General features: G+C 45.5%; 1 protein-coding gene across 2 annotated transcripts in view; it reads left to right on the top strand.

The window, feature by feature from the left end:
• The first annotated feature begins 420 nt into the window (after positions 1 to 420).
• Stau1 (staufen double-stranded RNA binding protein 1) overlaps positions 421 to 19,472 on the top strand; it is a 39,118-nt gene continuing 20,066 nt past the window's right edge. For both annotated transcript variants that reach the window (XM_057781806.1, XM_057781807.1), the window contains exon 1: positions 421 to 662. The gene's annotated coding sequence lies outside the window, so the exon portion shown is untranslated. The remainder of the gene's footprint in view (positions 663 to 19,472) is intronic.

The following is a 19,472-nucleotide window of genomic DNA, read 5'->3' on the forward strand; positions in this document are numbered from 1 at the left end:
ACGGAATCTCACTCTGTTTAGAGTCCTGTGCCAGCAACCAGTAAACACCTGTTCTGCACTAGAATGTAAACTCCACGAGAGCACGGACCTGTGCACTCTCGCCGTTTTCTCGGCTTCTGACCTTACACACGGCAGCAGGTTCACAAATGTTGACATAAAGGAGTGTCTGCATAGAAGGAAACACAAAGCCGAGAGAGAAAGGAAGATAGGCCTGCTTTCCCGGCCCAGCTTGAGCTCCTGCAAAACTACAACTCCCAGCATGCCCCGACAAGACGGAACCATGCCGGCCCCTGACGCACCAGCATGTCTAGAGGGCGCAGGCAGGCTGCGGCGCCCGCCGGGACTTGTGGTCCCGGCCGCGGTGGGGGTGGGGCCGGTATGGAGGCGGGCGGGGGCTGGGGGCGGGCGCGGCCCCTCCCCCGTCACTTCCTGCCGGGCTGCGGGCGCCGGAGCCGCTCTTCAGCGTTTGCGCTGGCGGTCGTCGCATCTGTGTCGTCTCCCCCTTCTTCCGATCCCCGGCCTGGCGGCTCCTGCCTCCTCCGCGGCTACACTGCCTCTTTCCTCCCCGGTCCCTTCTTCCTCGCCCTCCTCTTTTGCTCCTTCTCTTCCTCGCCGCCGCCCAGGACCGCCGGCCCGGGTACGAGCTCCGGGGAAGCAGCCAGGTGAGGCGGCCGGGCCGGGCCTCGGTAGGGCCCCGTAGGCACGGCGGCAGCGGGAGGTGGGCGGCGGGTGGGCGAGGCCTCGCGGGCGCGCGAGCTGCGGCCCAGGCCGGTCTCCGCCCGCGGGGCCTTCCCGGAGGAGGCGGGCCTTCCGCGGCGCTCGTGGGCCCGGTGCCCGAGTTAGGCGGGGGTGCGGGCAGGGGCTGGGTCGATCCGGAGCCCCCCAGGTCTCGGCGCCGTGCACAGTGCACAGTGCTGCGGCCACTGCCGAGCCGTGGGACATGGTGCCAATTCCCGGCTCTGCCCCCTTCCCAAGTCACTTCATACTCTTTTGTGTTTCAGTTGTGAGGGAAAACGGGGGGAGGTAGAAGACTAATCCCGTCCCAATCCTGTCCCTGCCTCTTCAGAATGTGAAGGTGCAGTGAAATGGGGCGTGTAAAGAGCTTATCAGCGTGCCAGACCCACACCGTGTCCCAATAAACGGTTTGCATAAATTATTAGCGTGATATGAAGGTATAATTTAGGGTGCAGACTGGACAGAAGTTGACCTACCTTCCCATTTGGGTTTCTTCCGAGGCAGAACTCGCGTGCCCACTGCCAGCGCCTGGGCATTGTGCTTGCCTAGCATCAGAAAGGGGCGCGCGCTTAATGGGGGACACGGTAGCGGGCAAAGTATGGATGTAGACATAGCTGTCCTTTCTGGAGAACCAGCTGTGGGGACTTCGTCGGTTCCCCCAAGCTCAACAATCTGTCCCATGTTTCCCAGTCACCATTCAGAACCTTGTGATTTCTTTTTCTGTGGAAGTTGCTGGCACAAGCGCCCGTTGGGTTCAGCAGACCTTTCTGGAGTCCTCCTGTGTGTTAGGCTCTGGAGATGGAGTGTGCAAAGGTGTGAAAGCCCTGCCTTCCTGGTCGCATCCACAGCTCTTCACGTTCTTTGACTGAACTTCTCTTTCACTCCGGGGTCGCATTTAGCAGTTTCCCGGAAGCCCTGGCCGCACCTCCCTCCCTGTGCCAACACTGCTGGCTCTTGTGGAAGCTTTATTTTGTTCCGTTTTACCCGGCGTGATGTGGGGGCCCATTTTCAGGTCCGTCTGTTTTCATCTGCTGGCAACTTTAATTCTTGAGAAGGTGTTAGCAGAGATAGAAACAAGGATCTTGGTCTTTTAGGCATCTCTGCCTACCAAATGTAAATTATGAACGACTTCGTTACTTGTTGAAGGGAAAACTAAAAACTGTAGTTGGTGCGTGTGGACGGACCAGTCTCGGCGTTCTAGTGAGTTTTAGAGGACCATCTTTCTCTTCTGACTCAGCCTTTCTCTCTTTTAGTAAGATGAAATTCTTTTGTTTTTATTTTTGAGTGTAATAGCAGCAGCAGCTGTGTGGACTTCGGAAGACAACTTTTGGGGTTCAGTAGGTTGTTGGGGCGCCTTGCTGTGCAAGCACTTTATATGCTGAGCTGTCTCAAAGTGTCTGCTTTTTGTTTGCTTGTTTTAAATCTGCTTAGTGACATTGGCGTATCCTTCCTTAAAGACAGGCACATGCAGATTTACGGAAGTAATATGGTGTGTTTGCTGTGCTCAACGACTTTTCTATACCTTAGGATTATTTTGTGTATGTTAGTGTGTGTGTGTGTGTTTTACCTTTGTGTTTGTGATAGAGTGTACACATGTGCATGACCCTGTGTGCCTGTGGAGACCAGAGGTCAACCTCTGGTGTCTTGCTGCTCTTCCGTGGTGGCTCTCTACCTTATTTTCAGAGACAGTATCTCTGTGTATGATGCTTCTCCTGACCTGCCCATCTCTTCAGCCCCTCTGCCACCAGATTGTTTGGGGCAGTCAATTTCCTTAGTAATTGGAGATGGTTATATCATAGCCATCTCAATAATGCAAGGCAGCCTCTGTGTTTTCCTTTTGACTCTTCCTAAAATTTGTAACAGTTGGGAAATAGTTTCTAGCATAAATTGTTGAGTACAATAGCTTTTTTTTTGGTTGCTTGGTTGTTGTTTTTTTTCAAGACAGGGTTTCTCTGTGTAGCTTTATAGCCTGTCCTGGCACTCGTTCTGTAGACCAGGCTGGCCTCAAACTCAAGAGATCCACCTGCCTCTGCCTCCCGAGTGCTGGGATTAAAGGTGTGCGCCACCATGGGCCCTGGCGAGTGTAATGACTTTTTAACAGCCCCTAAGCAAACGATTCTGCAAGTAGCTCTGAGCATATCCTTTACTACGTCAACAATTAAGGCAGTTCCAGGAAAGGGATATGCTGTGGTGGAGAACCTGAAGTTATTTTGTTTAGCTTTTTTTTTTTTTTTTTTTTTTGACGGTACGACGTCTAGTTTAGGCTGACCTTGAACTATCAGTCCTCCTGTCTCATCCAAGTGGTGCAGAGATTACAGGTGTGAGCTATCAAGCCTGGCTTCTGAAGTTATTTTTTTTTTTTTTTTTTTTTTGGTTTTTCGAGACAGGGTTTCTCTGTGGCTTTGGAGCCTGTCCTGGAACTAGCTCTGTAGACCAGGCTGGTCTCGAACTCACAGAGATCCGCCTGCCTCTGCCTCCCGAGTGCTGGGATTAAAGGCGTGCGCCACCACCGCCCGGCTCTGAAGTTATTTTTAAGTATGAAAATTGAACACTATACAGGGCGCTGTAAGTTGGTTGCCCAGTTTTGGCAATTATCAACTCCTAGCTAAGATCAGTCTCCTATTTTCTTGAACTCCGTCCTTTAAGATGACTTATTTTGAAACAAACCCTAAACCTACCTATAATCTTACTCATTTTGACTTTAACCAGATCACCTTAGGTTAACTGTTAAACTGTTAATAAAATGCCATTTCTCAGTATATTGGAACTGACAGTCCGTCCCCCTTCCCCCCCCCAAGACAGGGTTTCTCTGAAGTTTTGGTGCCTATCCTTGAACCACCAGCTCTTGTAGACCAGGCTGGCCTCTTAAGCTCACAGATCCACCTGCCTCTGCCTCCTGAGTGCTGGGTTAAAGGCGTGTGCCACCACCCTCTTTCTTTTGTCTGGCTTCTTTGTTGACCTGTGCTTTATGCACAGCAGGGAAGCAGCTGTAGAGTTAGCAGATTCCCCTCCTCAAGGTAGGGCCCAGATTTCAGTCTTTCTGTTGATGACTAATTGAAATGCTGAGCCGTGGTGAATGCCTTGGATCCTAGCACTTGGGAGACCAAGGTGGGCAGAGAGACCCTGTCTCAGAAGTAAAAAGAAAAGGGTTTGGGGGCTGTAGCTCAGTGGTGGGATACTTGCTTAGCACGCACAAGGCTCCAGGATTAATCTCTAGTATTGCAAAACTCCAAACCATTGTTGAATTGCTGTCTGAAGGGCCCCTGCAGTGTTTACAAACAACGCATTGGCTGAGTGTTAAGGTCCTTAGCTTTGTGAGCAGTGTGCAACCCCAGGTTAGGGATTGGTATTTCCCTTGTCTAAAAGCAGATCTTTTCCAACGTTGAGGTTGACCAGAATGTTGTGAATGTTTGCTGCTGTTACTCAGTTTCCCTGTGACTGTTACTTCTGAGCTGCACGTGTCCATCAGAGTTTGGTCAGTGCCAGTGCTCTGCCGCTCCAGTTGTCCCAGCCTGAGTGGCGAAGAGGGGCTGCCTCTTCACATCAATTTAAGAGCCTGTTATTTATTTATTTTTTTATTTTTATTTTTTGGTTTTTCGAGACAGGGTTTCTCTGTGGTTTTGGAGCCTGTCCTGGAACTAGCTCTTGTAGACCGGGCTGGTCTCGAACTCACAGAGATCCGCCTGCCTCTGCCTCCCAAGTGCTGGGATTAAAGGCATGCGCCACCACCGCCCGGCTCAGAGCCTGTTTTTAAAAATAATTTATTTATTATTATTTTATGTACATTGGTGTTTTGCCTGCAAGTATATCCATGAGAGGAAGTCAGATTCCCTTGAATGGAGTCACAGATGGTTGTGAGCTGTCATGTGGGTGCTGGGAATTGGACCCAGGTCCTCTGAAAGAGCAGCCAGTGCTCTTAACTGCTAAACCATCTCTCCAGCCCCTAGGACCCTCTTCTTAATCCCTGAATTCCATGTCTAAGAAGGAAGAAAATATTTAAAAACACTTGGTCTACCAAGCATTTGGGAGGCAGAGGCTGGTATATCTTTGTGAGTTTGAGGCTAGCCTGGTTTACAGAGTGAGATCCAGGACAGCCAAGTCTACACAGAGAAACCCTCTCTCAAAAAACCAAAACAAAACCTGTTGCAGTATGAAAATGTTTTCAGTAGCCCAGAATGGAGTATAATAAAAGTGTATTTATTAGGGGTAAACTCACAGAATTTATTAGGGGATAAACTCACAGAAAGAGTAGTGATCTGCAGTCCTCTGTGTGTGTGCTGGGGGGGGCTGGATTCGACTTCAGCAGTCAAGCCCCCCTTTTTGTCTGCATATGTAGTACATAAGACCATGCCCAAAGTAGGCCAGTATCGTAAAGGTTTTTGGTTGAAGGAGTTCCCACAGCAAAATCCCAAACCCACTTGGTCTTTCCCATTAGACTTAAAGTAAAACTTTGGTGTACTTATAATTTTTACTGTAGTCAAAGTACATGTTCTTATGTTTCAGCCATAAAACATTTATATATAAATTATTTTAAGTTTAGCCATGAACTTGATTCCTGGATCCCCTGGCTCGTTGTTTAAACCAGAGCATCATTTCTGTTGTAGTCATGGCAGCTCAGACAGCAGGAACCAGTGTGGGCACCTTTCTGGAGGCTCTTTACCCAGCCTCGGGGGAACAGGTGTCTTCAGAGTTGACCTGCCTGGTTTTCCAGGCTGCAGGTTTTTGAAAACCATAGAACTTTTACTAGTTTTCTTCTTTGGTATTTTGTGTGCGCTGCAGTCTGACTGCTCTCCTCACGGGTCCCTCCCAGGGGTGTTATGACCTCCATGCTGTATGGGGCCATATTAAGTGATACTGTTGCTCCCTCAGTTAACAGCTTTTGGAGTTGCTTGCAAGGCCTTCTCTTAGCCTGGAGTTTTAGAGACTTCAGAACTGTCAGTGGGGACCTGGAGAGATGGCTCAGGAGCACCAGAGGACCCAGGTTCAATTCCCAGCACTCACATGGCAGTTCACAACTGTCTGTAACTCCAGTTTTCTGGGATCTGATGTCTTCACACCAATGCACTTAAAATAAAGTTAAATAAATTATTTAAAAAAACTATTGACAGGATTTTCTTGACTTGTTTCACAGTAGACCTGTTAATGGATAACGTCTGTGGAATTTTCCGTGGGTTTTTTTTTTTTTTAAATACAAAAGCAAAAACTCCTTACTAGACTCAAAGCTGTCGTGTTGTGTGGCTCTAAAGTACAGAAACTGCAAACTAAAGGACTGAACATGAGAAGACCTGTGAGTTGCTATGGTTACTTTCTCCCAACATTTTATTAGAAAGTTTCCAACACATACCGAAGTTTCTAAAATTTTAGTCTTGGCGCTTTAGGTCCTTCCTACTGTACCATTATCACCGACCCCACTTGCACTAACATGCTTGTCTGTCTCGCGGCAGTTGGTGCAGCAGCACAGGATACGCTTCAGATGATGGTCACTGGGATTTGTGGGTTTCGCTGTGCTGAGGGTGGGCCTAGCCAAATGCCCACCGCTTAGCTCCATCTCAGCTGTTAAGGTTGATTTTATTTTATTTATTTTTTAGTTTTCTCTTTTCGAGATAGAGTCTTCCTTTGTAGCCCTGGCTGTCCTGGAACTTGCCATGTCAATCAGGCTGGCCTCTAACTCACAGAGCTCCACCTGCCTCTGCCTCCTGGGTGCTAGGATTTAAAGGTGTGCCCAACTATGCCCAGCCTTCATCTTTTTTAAAAGTCAAGAGCTTCGTTGATTTTTACTTCCAATTAGGTTTTGACTGAAAAATCTCTGTTTTTAAGGCTAATTGTTTGTTGAACTTTTGCACCAGAAAAATGTTGACCAAATCTTTTGTTCTCACCCTCAGGAAATGGTAGGGTTAGAAGTAGCTCATGGGGGCTTGTCAAAGGGTCCAGGTGAGGGCTCGAATAGCTCCTGCTGGCAGCTCAGTGCTCTGAACTAAAAACCACTGAACTGTTTTCAAGGGAGTTAAAGGAAATTCGTGCCAGTACCTAATATTAATATTTTCATTCTCACACTAGTGACAGGTTGATTTATTTACTTATTTTGGGCAGACTGATTTAAAACTGATGTCACCTTATAAGTGGAGGTGACAAACCCCAGGGGTCTTGTGTTCATTTCTTTAATAAAAGTACACCCCAAAAGCACAGATGGGAGGCATTTGCATCTCACTACCACGCGTGGTGGCACACATTTTTATTTCAGCACTTGGGAGGCAGAGGCAGGCAGATCTCTGAGTTCGAGGCCAGCTTGGTCTATTAAGTGAGTTCCAGGACAGCCAGGGCTACACAGAGAAACCCTGCCTCAGACAAAACAAACCAACCAACCAAAGAAGTGCGCACTCAGAAACAACATTCTTGTGTTCTGTTTGTTCAGTGCTTCATCCTCAGCACACAGGCGCTGTCTAAACACTGCCGCAGTGACGTTTACTCTGCAGCGAACTAAAAGGACCTTATCTCCCTGACTACTTGCCTGTCACCCAGGTAAAGGGTCATGGTGCGTCAGGGGGTGGAGTTGGTAAATTGGGCAACAGAACTGTAGGCTTCAAATCTAATCTGCCTTCGCTGGGTATGTTAGCCTCTGACAGAGAGGGCTGCCCAGCATTCTGTACATTACAGCATCAGCAAGCAGTATTCCCATTTCTATCAGGGAATTCTGTAAAACATAAAACTTCATAAAAATTCTACTTATGGAAAGCATGGATTTCAGGCAAGTCTAGTAACCTAAGCTTGTAATCCTGGCGTCTGGAAGGTGGGGTAGGAACATCAGGAATCCAAGGCCAATTGTGACTGCATACCTTGGGTGAGATTGTTCCAGTTTCCATGAGACCTGTCTCTCTCACTCCTCCAAAAAAGATGTTGTGGAGCTGTGCAGGGGCGCACACCTCTAATCCCAGCACTCGGGAGGCAGAGGCAGGGGGATCTCTGTGAGTTCCAGGCCAGCCTGGTTTACTGAGTGAGTTCCAGGACAGCCAGGGCTATTACACATAGAAACCCTGTCTTGAATCCCCACCCCCTCCACAAAAAAAAGACATGGAAAAATAAGGCAAGACCTGCGATCACAAGACATGTTCCCGAGGGAAGGAGTTGGTAGCAGTATTGTACACACACTTCATTTGAGAAGAGAACACCTTCTGTTGGGTGAGGCACACTCATCCCTTGTGATTTCACTGTAGCCTCTGAAACGTCACCCATCACCACCTCAGTGGCAGCACAAGGCCAAAGGTGGTAAGTGTCACTGATCCAGACGACTGACTGGATATGACTGCCACAAGTCCTAAGACAGCCAGGGCTACACAGTGAGACCTTGTCTCAAAAAAAAGTCATGTGGTGCCCACCTTTAATTCCAGCCAGCATTCAGGAGGCAGAGGCAGGTGGATCTCTGTAAGTTTGAGACCAGCCTGGTCTACAAGAGCTAGTTCCAGGGCAGGCTCCAAAGCTACAGAGAAACTCTGCCTCAAAACAAAACAAAACAAAAAAACAGAAAAACTTTCTTTTGAATTGTAATATTCTGCTTTATTGGAAAAAGCACTAAGATTCTAATTAACTTTTGAAGGTTGCTACTTTTTTTTTTTTTGGTTTTTCGAGACAGGGTTTCTCTGTAGCTTTGGTGCCTGTCCCGGAACTAGCTCTTGTAGACCAGGCTGGCCTCGAACTCCCAGAGATCCGCCTGCCTCTGCCTCCCGAGTGCTGGGATTAAAGGCGTGCGCCACCACTGCCCGGCTGCTACTTTTTTTTTTGTGATGATACTGAGGAATGAATTCCAATTAACTTTTTTCTTGGGGGGGGCACCTCGGTTTTCCAAGTACAACGAATTTTCCAGGGTCAGTATCTATTGCTATCTTTCCCACCTGCTCTAAGAGCCCGGCTGATGTAGTAGTTTAGTGTTCACGGGTAAGCTGCTTTTTGGACCATTTCTCTCCCACTTCCTTTTGAATCGCTCATCTCCTGAACTACAAGCCTCTCTGGCTCCCCTTGAATTTACAGAGATCTGCCTGTCTGCCTCCCAAAAATTAAAGGTATGTACCACCATGCCCAGCTGAAAGTAAGTTTTTTTAGCAAGAAATAAGTCTATAGGCAATGTATCACTTTTAGTAAAGTCCAGTGGCAGATGACAGCTCAGGAGATAGCTGGTGTTCTTTTTTTCTTTGTTTTTCAAGACAAGTTTCTCTGTGTAACAGCCCTGGCTGTCCTGGAACTCATAGATATCCCCCTGCCTCTGCATCTCAAGTACTGGGATTAAAGGCGTGCGCCACCACCACCACCCAAGTGGTGTTCTTCAAGAAAGGGTATAACATAGGCTTCTCCCTATTTAGCGTTGTTGTCTATCCTGAGCCCTTACCCTGGGTCAGCAGTTCACAGCCACGGCAGCTTTTCTGTTCCATGTGTCTCTTTCAGTAACCAGGTAATGTTTATTATGAGTGATTTATTATTTTTCATTTTTCACACACACACACACACACACACACACACACACACATATATTTTATAATTTTCGAGACAGGGTTTCTATGTAGTTTTTGGAGCCTGTCCTGGAACTAACTCTTGTAGACCAGGCTGGCCTTTAACTCACGGAGATCTGCCTGCCTCTGCCTCCTGAGTGCTGGGATTAAAGGCGTGCGCCACCACCGCCCGGCTACTGCTATAGTTCTTAGACTTTAGTGATAGCTTGCCATGCTGGTCACTGCTGTAGTTCTTGGACTTCACAGTGGGATGGAACTGTTGGTTTTTTCCCCCTCCCTTGACAGCTTGTACAGCACCTTCCCAGACTGTTGGGTTAAAGGTGTGCGCCCCTGGTGATGCCTAGCTTTAGAATTAAATTATTTTTTTTAAACTTTTGTTTGAGGTAAATGGTTTTTCTGGGAGGAACAATTAACGATGACTTCTCATTTATGATATGTATTTTTATGTAGATGTATTTATTTTATTTGTATGAGTGATGTATACATGTGTGCACCACATGCTTGCCTGGTTCTTGTGGGGACCAGGAGACAGCATTAGATCTCCTGAAAATGTGACATACCATGTGCGTGCTAAACATCTAACCTGGTTCCTCTGTGAGAGCAACACGTGCCATCTTGTTGTGAGCCATCTCTCTAGCCCAGCGACTCAGCCTGTGTGGTGTGACCCCATTCACAGGGGTCACCTAAGACCTTTGGAAAACATATTTACACTACAATTCATAACAGCAAAATTATAGTTACAAAGTAGCAATGAAAATAATTTTATGGTTGGGGGTCACCACAATATGAGGAACAGATTAGCACCTTGCCAGTTTGTAGCATATTACGTGCAATTAAAAAACAAAGAAACAAGGTTTTTGTGAGGTTTATATGCTCATGTACTTTTCTCCATACCAGAAAAGGTGCTTTACACTGTAAAGTGGTATCTTTCAATTAAGGTGTGGCTCTACTCTTGTTTTTATTATTATTTCTTTGCATGTGTGTTTGTATGTGTGTATATATGTATATATGTATGTATGTGTGTATAAATCTATTTATTTTAGCTAAGACCTCACTGTGGAGTTCAGGTTGTCATCAAATGAGTCTCTTGTCTCAGCTGTGTTGTAGGAGGCCGCTTGTTTGTTCCTAACTGCTTAGCCCCAAAATAACCACACAGAAACCATATTATTTGCAATACTGTTTGGCCAATAGCTTACACGTATTTCTGGCTAACTCTTAAATTAACCCATCTCCATTAATCTGCATATTGCTAGGAGGTTGTGGCTACTGTGTAAAGTTCCGGCATCTGTCTCTAGCAGGATTACATGGTGTCTCTCTGACTCAGCCTTCTTTCTCCCATAGTCATTTCTCTGTGGGTCTGCATGTCCAGTTCATACAGCATAACATTAAGCAGTCCAGGCAAGAGTAGTTTCCTGCCGAAATGGCTAGCAAACTCCATAAGGAGCCTCTTCGATGCCCATCATCATTTTGATGTATTGGTGCTGCCAGGAGCAGATGTGTCTCATTGTCGTGAAAAGCCCTAAATTCTTTTTTTTTTTTTTTTTTTTTGGATTTTCGAGACAGGGTTTCTCTGTGGTTTTGGAGCCTGTCCTGGAACTAGCTCTTGTAGACCAGACTGGCCTCAAACTCACAGAGATTTGCCTGCCTCTGCCTCCCAAGTGCTGGGATTAAAGGCGTGCGTCACCACCGCCTGACTCCTAAATTCTTAAGCATTTTAAATGCCATATTCTGTAGTCTTTGAAAGGTTTGAAGAATGCCATCTGAAATATATCTCTGTACACTTAGAAAATCTGACATGACTACAAGCTTGACTATTATAGATGACTATTAACCTACATTTCTTAATTATATTTTACATTTTTAAATGAACTGCACAAACAAACTACCTTAATCAAGAGCAGAAATATACAGATAACAAAATTGACCTGAAATTAGTGTCAATAAACCTAGATCTATACCAGTGCAAAGTATTGATCTCTATATCATATCCCCCTTTAAATGTAAAAAAAAAAAAAAAAATTATAAACAACCATTTAGGGAATTTGGGCATAGTTCTCTCCAAACTGCTTCCTTCTTTTTGTTGGGCAAAGTATTTTTTGGGGTGTCACAGAGACCTTTTGGGTGGTCTTCGTTCATCAAACCACATTAGTCTGGAAGGATTCTATATGTTTTCATCTTCTGTGGAAACAAAAGAACAACCTCTTTTCCAAAGCAACATATCCTTAGACTCAAATTCTGAAGTCAAGATGCCTTTATGTTAGTTTAACTTATCCATACAGTGAAATGTCTCTCATTACATAGCTCTTTAGCAGTCAAAAAATTCAAAGAAAACACAATAATATACATAATCCAGACTCTCTGTGAATTTTCCATCTTTAAGTGGCTTGTTTTTACTCTATTACTTTAATATTTATTTTATTATCTTTATTTCTTTAATCTATGACTAACTGTACTCTGTCTCTTTAAAGACTTTGTTTTATTGTTTTAAAACCATTTACTTCTTTTTATAACTCTCTATACTCTTTTTCTTCTTTCCCAAGCCTACGTACATTTTTTAAAACACACTGTGAGCCATTTAGAGGTCTTTTTCATTTGAATCTGCCTTTATTGTATATCTGTAATCCTTTTCTGACCAGAACTACTTTTTTCTTCTTTAATTAAATGCTAAGCAGGCATGGCTAGTGCCAACATGGCCCTGGCTGTTGGCTCCACCTGGTCTAACATGGAGGAAGCATGTTTACTGCCTCTGAGACTGCCCGGTGGGAGCCATCCTCACCACCTCAACTCTGGTAACCAGTGGGCCCATGCTGCCCACAAATCCTATTTAAATGCTTGTCCTCTTGAAAGAGCCAGAGTTCGCACTGGCAGCATGGCCCAGAAAGCTGTTGTTTCAAAAAGGCACGGCTTTTTTTCTGCTACCACTGCATCAGAAAAACCTCTCTTAAAGGAGCTGTGGTGTTAAGCTGTGTTTAACTCTTTTTTAAAGTTATTATTTAAATCACTGCTTGGCCCATTAGCTCTAGCTTCTTATTGGCTCTTACATCTTAATTTAACCCATTTCTATTAATCTTTGTATTGCCATGAGACTGTGGTTTACCAGGTAAAGTTCCTGCGTCTGTCTCCAGCAGGGCTACATGGCTTCCTTCTGACTCTGCCTCCTTTCTCCCAGCATTCAGTTTAGTTTCCCCTGCCTAGCTCTGCTCTACCCTATCACAGGCCCAAAACAGCTTCTTTATTAACCAATGGTATTCACAGCATACAGAGGGGAATCTGCTCTACCCTGTCATAGCTGAGTCCTAAGACTATGGATGCCTGTCATTTTTCCCAGTGAGACTGTATGAGGCTTTTTTTTTTGTTTTTGTTTGTTTGTTTGTTTTGAGACAGGGTCTCTGTGTAGCCCTGACTGGCCTCAGTGCTCAGATGAAAGATACATGTTTTTGTGATACTCTGTTGTCAGCAAGTTCATGTGAGGCCCGGGTGTTCGGCAGATGAAGATCTTTTGAAAGAAGTGCTCTAAGCTCTTCCGTGTCATTCTTCTGTGTTGCGGTGCTTGTGTGTAAGTAAATGTTGGCCTGAAAGGAAGACTAGCATATTCTCCAGCTGGGCTCTGAGGCCCTTCAGTAGATGATGCGGGACAATGGAGGAAGTTGGACTCTTACAGTCAGGTGCCCAGTGAGTCCTAAGGATACTCGTGTTCCAAGCTTCTAGCCTCCTTTGTCTATGAGTGACAGTTTGATCTCTCATAAGGCCCTCATGTACTGGATAGGAAACAACCCTGAAAGGCAGGTTTAAAGGAAGGTGGTTTGTGTGAAGGGTTATAGGTGCAGCGGTGGAGATGCTAAGATGCTAACAGCAATTGGAATGCCATGGTCCTCAGGACTGCTTTGAACTCGACAGTGGAAAGCTTTGTTCTCTGAGCGGCTGACTGACTACATGGCATATTTTCCCATTTACAGCTGTGGCGTTGTACTGGTGCTCCGGTTCCTCTACCCTCTAAATATATGAGGTCACTTTTACATTGATCAGATGTGACAATCAGAAATACCCAGCCATTGCCAGATGTTCCTGGAGGAACAGAGTTGTTCTCTTTTTTTTTTTTTTTTTTTTTTTTTTTTTTATTTTCAAGACAGGGTTTCTCTCAAGTTTTTGGTGCCTGTCCTGGAACTAGCTCTTGTATACCAAGCTGGCCTCGAACTCCCAGAGATCCGCCTGCCTCTGCCTCCCGAGTGCTGGGATTAAAGGCGTGCGCCACCACCGCCCGGCTCAGAGTTGTTCTCTTAACAGCATTGCCTCTCATTCTCTCTTCAGGCTCAAACATGATACCCAGGGTTACATTAGTAAGTAATTAAAGAGTGGCAAATGAGTATTGCTTGGTGTCTTTTATTATTATTATTATTATTATTATTATTATTATTATTATTATTATTATTTTTGCCTGGGTGTGTGACTGAATCTAGAGATCTCCTTATGTATGCACAGTAAGTGCAGCTTCACCAGCCTCCACCCCAGCCTCTTGCCTGGTGAGTTTTAGTGCTGACTGTGTGAGAATTTAAAGCTTATAGAGTTGTTGTATATTATGGTTTTTTATTTTGTGTTTTTGTTTTTTGAGACAGTGTTTCTCTGTGACACAGTCCTGGCTGTCGTGAAACTCACTTTGTAGACCAGGCTAGCTTTGAACTCATAGAGATCTGCATGCCTCTGCCCCAAATGCTGGGATTAAAGGTGTCCGCCACCACCGCCCAGCTGTATATTATATTTTAACTGCCCCCGTCCCATGTGTTATGAGAGGCAGTGGTGGCCAGGCCAGAGCTTGACACTTGGTGTCTTCCTTTTTGTTTTGATTCTGGAGTTTGCTGATTGGCTAGACTGTCTGGGCAGCAAACCCAGGGTTCTTCCCCAGCACTGGGATGAGTAGCTGTGTTCTGCCACTGGTCTTGACTTTTTGAGTTCTGGGGATCAGATTCAGGTCCTCATGCTCATGTGGCACGCACCGCTCGCTGAGCCACCCGTACTTTTTTTTTTTTTTTTTTTTTTGGTTTTTTTTTTTTTTGGTTTTTTGAGACAGGGTTTCTCTGTGGTTTTGGAGTCTGTCCTGGAACTAGCTCTTGTAGACCAGGCTGGTCTCGAACTCACAGAGATCCGCCTGTCTCTGCCTCCCGAGTGCTGGGATTAAAGGCGTGCGCCACCACCGCCCGGCCCCCCGTACTTTTTAGCTGCTTATTTCAACCAGTCGTTAACTCTGTGAGGTGTATTTGAGACTAGCATTTTGGGGGCAGTCTCATTGAAAGCCTGTTTGTTCTGAGCTTCTAAAATCCTCACGTATTTATGACTGGAGCTGGAAATGTTGTCATTGGGCCTGCTTTATATAGTAGGAGCCAAAAAGGCTTCCTTTGGGCCCCACCCTTTCTAAGTTTAGGCATTCATTCAGTCTAAGTTCTGCCACAGGTTGGGATGATCCTGTTGGGACGGGCTTTGTTTTAGTTCATTTTCTGCTCTTGACTCTGGTTGGTGTTTACGATAGGAGTAAACTGATTGGCTCCTGCCAGTGAGTAAAGCTTTCAAGAAAGACTTTAGGGAGACTAGGAGTGAGCCAGGGAAAGAGAGGGAGCTCTTTCTCCAGAACAAGGGCACACTCGTGAGTCAACACTTGGAGCTTGTCTGCATCTTGGATGGGTGGGTAACTTTTTTGTTCCACTCCCGGAGTAAACTGGTGCGGTGCAGCAGCACTGGGGACTGAGGGCGCGAGGTCGTTTGAGCTAGGCCCTGTGGCGCTTCTCTGGGGGTTTGCTTCAAGTAACTTACTTGCTCTGGTTTATCTGTGGGAGAGGCATGGTGGTAAAAGTCATTGTGTGGTTTTTCTGCCAGAGCACGGCTAGTTAGTTGGTATGTGCTGGAGGCCTGCCTGGCTGCCTGTTTCCATAAAATCCTAGCACTTTCAGCTCCCTTCAAACTTCCTCTGCTTTGTGAAAAATGGTCATAAGTGTGTATGGAATTGTTCCTACGCTTACATTTTTATTTTATATGTCTATGTCTTACTTGCATGTATGTTTGTGCATGATGTGTGTGCAGTGCCCACGGCAGTCAGAAGAACTGGAGTTATACGTGGTTGTGAGCCACCATGTGGGGCGCTGGCCACAAACCGGACCTCTTAATCACTGAGCCAACTCTCCAAACCCCCCAATTTTTGTTTTATTTTGTTTTGGGGATAGGGTCTCTGTAGGCTTGTTAGTCTAGAACTCATTGTGTATACCAGCTGGCCTCCAACTCAGAGATCCACTTGCCTGTGCTTCCTGAGTGCTGGGATTGAGGGTGTGAGCCTGACTTTTTATTTTTGAAATTATTTTATTGTATTTTGCCTATAGATTGATGTCTGTGCCAGCTATGTGAGCATGGTAGCTGTGGAGGCCAGAAGGGATGTTGGACTTCCTGGAGCTGGAGTTAGAGCAGATGTGAGCCTCAATGTGGGTGCTAGGAATAGAACCTGAGTCCTCAGCAAGAGCAGCCACTGCTGAGCAACTCTTCAGCCCACCCCAGCCTCTATTTCCTGCAATCTTGCCATCCTGCAGTCCCCTGGGCTCCCATCCTCTTCATTCAGGGCAGCACAGGGTCTATTCAAGTCACTCCAGGATTGTGAGCCTTAAGGTTGGTGCAGTGATTTTCTGGCTTAGAATCTATAATTAGATGAACCTCCTAATAAAGAGAAAGAACCAGCAACAGTGAGAAATGCCTCCTCTAAGTCAAATGATGGAAGACAACAGCAGTTCCTAGTGACCTGCTAATGGTGTCAGTACCCAGGTTGCTTTCAATTTCTCACAGGTTTGAGACAAGGAAGTCTTTCCATATCCTATAAATATTAAGCACTACACATCGCCAATTCTCTTTACAATATGACCATACATTGCATGGGTATGGCAAACCACCTTAAATCACTGCAGGAAATGCAAACCAGGATGCAGCAGCATGAGAAGGAGCTGTAGACTTTTTTTTTTTTTTTTTGCTTTTTCGAGACAGGGTTTCTCTGTGGTTTTGGAGCCTGTCCTGGAACTAGCTCTTGTAGACCAGGTTGGTCTTGAACTCACAGAGATCTGCCTGCCTCTGCCTCCCAAGTGCTGGGATTAAAGGTGTGCGCCACCACCGCCCGGCGGAGCTGTAGACTTCTAACTGATCAGCATAGCTACATGTTGCATGGACTGTTTTGTTTTTTTTTTTAAAGATTTATTTATTATGTATACAACATTCTGCCTCCATGTATGCCCGCACGCCAGAAGAGGGCGCCAAATCTCATTACAGATGGCTGTGAGCCATCATATGGTTGCTGGGAATTGAACTCCGGACCTTTGGAAGAGCAGCCAGTGCTCTTAACCGCTGAGCCATCTCTCCAGCCCCTGCATGAACTGTTTTTGTAACTGAGGTAATGCCAGGATTGACTGGCATTTCAGCAATTACTCTTCTGCCTCTGTAATTTAGCTTTTTATTTTCTTTCCCTCGCTACTTTCATGTAGAGATTTAGATTCCATTGCTCTGGCTTAACTGCATCGAAAGCTGTTAGTTTTTGCATGTTGTTCATTTTGCTGAGAGTGGCCTGTCTCATCGTGAAGTTCTAATTCAGACTGTCTGCTGCTCTTTCTGGGAGCCAGACACTGAACAAGGACAGGCATCTTCTCGCTGCAGGCTTTCTGCTAGCTGCCTGCTCACCACACCTGCACTTAGACCAGCTCACAGCCCTGCAGCATGTCCTCCAGCACAACAAAGAAGAGCTCGGCCCCTCCTCATCTGGGTTCCCATCTGACAGGCAGCTTCCAGAGGGAGTGCTGAGGTGCTCCACTTTCCTTTTAGGAAGCAGAAGGAGGTATTGCTGTCTACACTTCTGTGTCCAGATAGGGAACCTTGGATGGATGTGGGGTAGACAGCCATGTAACTGCTCCAACCCAAACCTCCTCTGTTTCAGAGTCTTGGAAGCTGGCAGAAAGACATGAACAGGAAATACCACTTGGAATGGTCATTGTTCTATCAAAATTTTGCCTTTTGAATGACTTCTCAGAACTAATGAACTCTTTTTCTGTCTGAGTCACTTTTCAGGGCATCAGCAAAGTTTTCACCAAGAAAAAGGGGTGGCCAGATTTACTACAAGACCAGAGTCATTAACATTTATTAATTTTTTTTTTTTTTCGAGACAGGGTTTCTCTGTGGTTTTGGAGCCTGTCCTGGAACTAGCTCTTGTAGACCAGACTGGCCTCGAACTCCCAGAGATCCTCCTGCCTCTGCCTCCCAAGTGCTGGGATTAAAGGCTTAATTTTTCTTGAAATCTATCTATCCGTCTGTTTGTCTGTCTATCTATCTATCTATCTATCTATCTATCTATCTATCTATCTATCTATATCTAATTTATTTGAGACAGGGTTTCTCTGTGTAGCCTTGGCTGTCCTGGAGCTTGCTCTGTAGACCAGGCTGACCTCAAACTCAGAGATCTGTCAGCCTCTGCCTCTGAGTGCTGAGATTAAAAGGCATGCACCACTAGTGCCCAGCAAATATAAATATATATATATGTTTGCTTGCGTGTATTTACGTGTGTGAATATATATTGTGGCATGCATTTGGCGGTCAGAGGGCGACTTGGTGTCTCGTTTGGGTTAGTGTTGCTGTGATGAAATAACATGGCCAGAGCTGGGCGGTGGTGGCGCACTCCTTTAATGCCAGCACTTGGGAGGCAGAGGCAGGAGGATTTCTGTGAGTTCACAGCCAACCTGGTTTACTAAGCTAATGCTAGGATAGCTAGGGCTACACAGAAAAACCCTGTCTCAAAAGCAAGCCAACCAAACACAAAAACACATTAATTGATTGATTGATTAAATAATTCATTAATTAATTGAAGTACCATGACCAAAGCAACGTGGAAAGGAAAGGGTTTATTTGGCTTACACTTTCATAGTTACTGTTTCTCACTGAAGGAGGTCAGGGCAGGAACTCTAAACATGACAGGAACCTGGGGGCAGGAGCTGATGCAGAGGCCATGGAAGGGTGCTGCTTACTGGCTTGCTCAGCTTGCTTTCTTATGGAAGCCAGGACTACCAGGATGGTACCACCTGCAGTGTGCGGCCCCGCTCCCCATCAATCACTAATTAAGAAAATGCCCCACAGGCCTGCCTACAGCCCAATCTTATGGAAGCATTTTCTCAAGTGAGGATCCCTCTTCTCCTGTGTCATGTGACTCTAGCTTTTGTGGTGTGGGAGGTCCTCCTGTCTATGTGTTGCTTTTATTGGTTAATGAATAAAGAACTGGCTTGGACTATAGCATGGGAGAAAGAAGGCAGAGTTAGAGATGCCATGGAGCCACCAGAGACAGATGTGCTGCAACTTTGCTGGTAGGCCATGACCTCGTGATATACAGATTAATAAAAATGGGTTAAATTAATATATAAGAGTTAGCCAATAAGAAGCTAGAGCTAATGGGCCACGGAGTGATTTAATTAATACAGTTTCTGTGTGATTATTTTGGGTCTAAGCAGTGGGGTGGCCCTTTCCTCCAGCACTTTGTTAAGTTGTGTCAAGTGTCAACCAGGACACTTGATGAGGCTCTGTTCTCTCTTATCGTGTTGTTCCAGGCTTGGCGTCCAAAGCTTTTGTTCACCGAGTTGTCATGTATGTAGGCCCTTAATTTTTATTTTGAATTAAAGTGAGTTTAAGTCAGGAAAATTGTAGGGTAGTTCAGAGCCCGTAAGGAGGGCTGGTTAGAAACTAAAGAAAGAAACAGATTTCTTTTGAAAAGGGATGCATTTAAAGGTTTTCAGATCTGGTCACTAGGAAATGAAAAATAACTAAAGATGTCATGAGTTAGGAAAGTCTTGACACACTTGGAGGAAGAACGTACAGGTGGTTCCTTCTTCCCTGGTGTGACGAGATCATTGCACACATGCGTGTGAGTTTGGGTGCTTCCACACCGGGGTACCTGTAACAGACTTTACAGTCCTGCCTGGGTAGCTGCCCTTCTGTGGACACCGTTCTTGCTTGTCTCATTTTTTTTTAAATTTTATTTTATAAATCTGTCCGTTAAAAAACATTGTTTTACTTTAATAAATCATGTGTGTGCGTGAGTGGACACTTGTGTGAGTGTGGAGGTCAAAGGACAATTTAAGACTGGGGAACAGAACTCAGCTCATCTGGTTTTATTGGCAAAGGTCTTTACTCTCTGAACGTATTTGCCTGCTGTGTAAATCTGTTCTTCATTTTTTTAATCTGTGT

This window comes from Chionomys nivalis, chromosome 9, assembly GCF_950005125.1.
Source record: "Chionomys nivalis chromosome 9, mChiNiv1.1, whole genome shotgun sequence".
Classification (NCBI taxonomy): Eukaryota; Metazoa; Chordata; class Mammalia; order Rodentia; family Cricetidae; genus Chionomys; species Chionomys nivalis.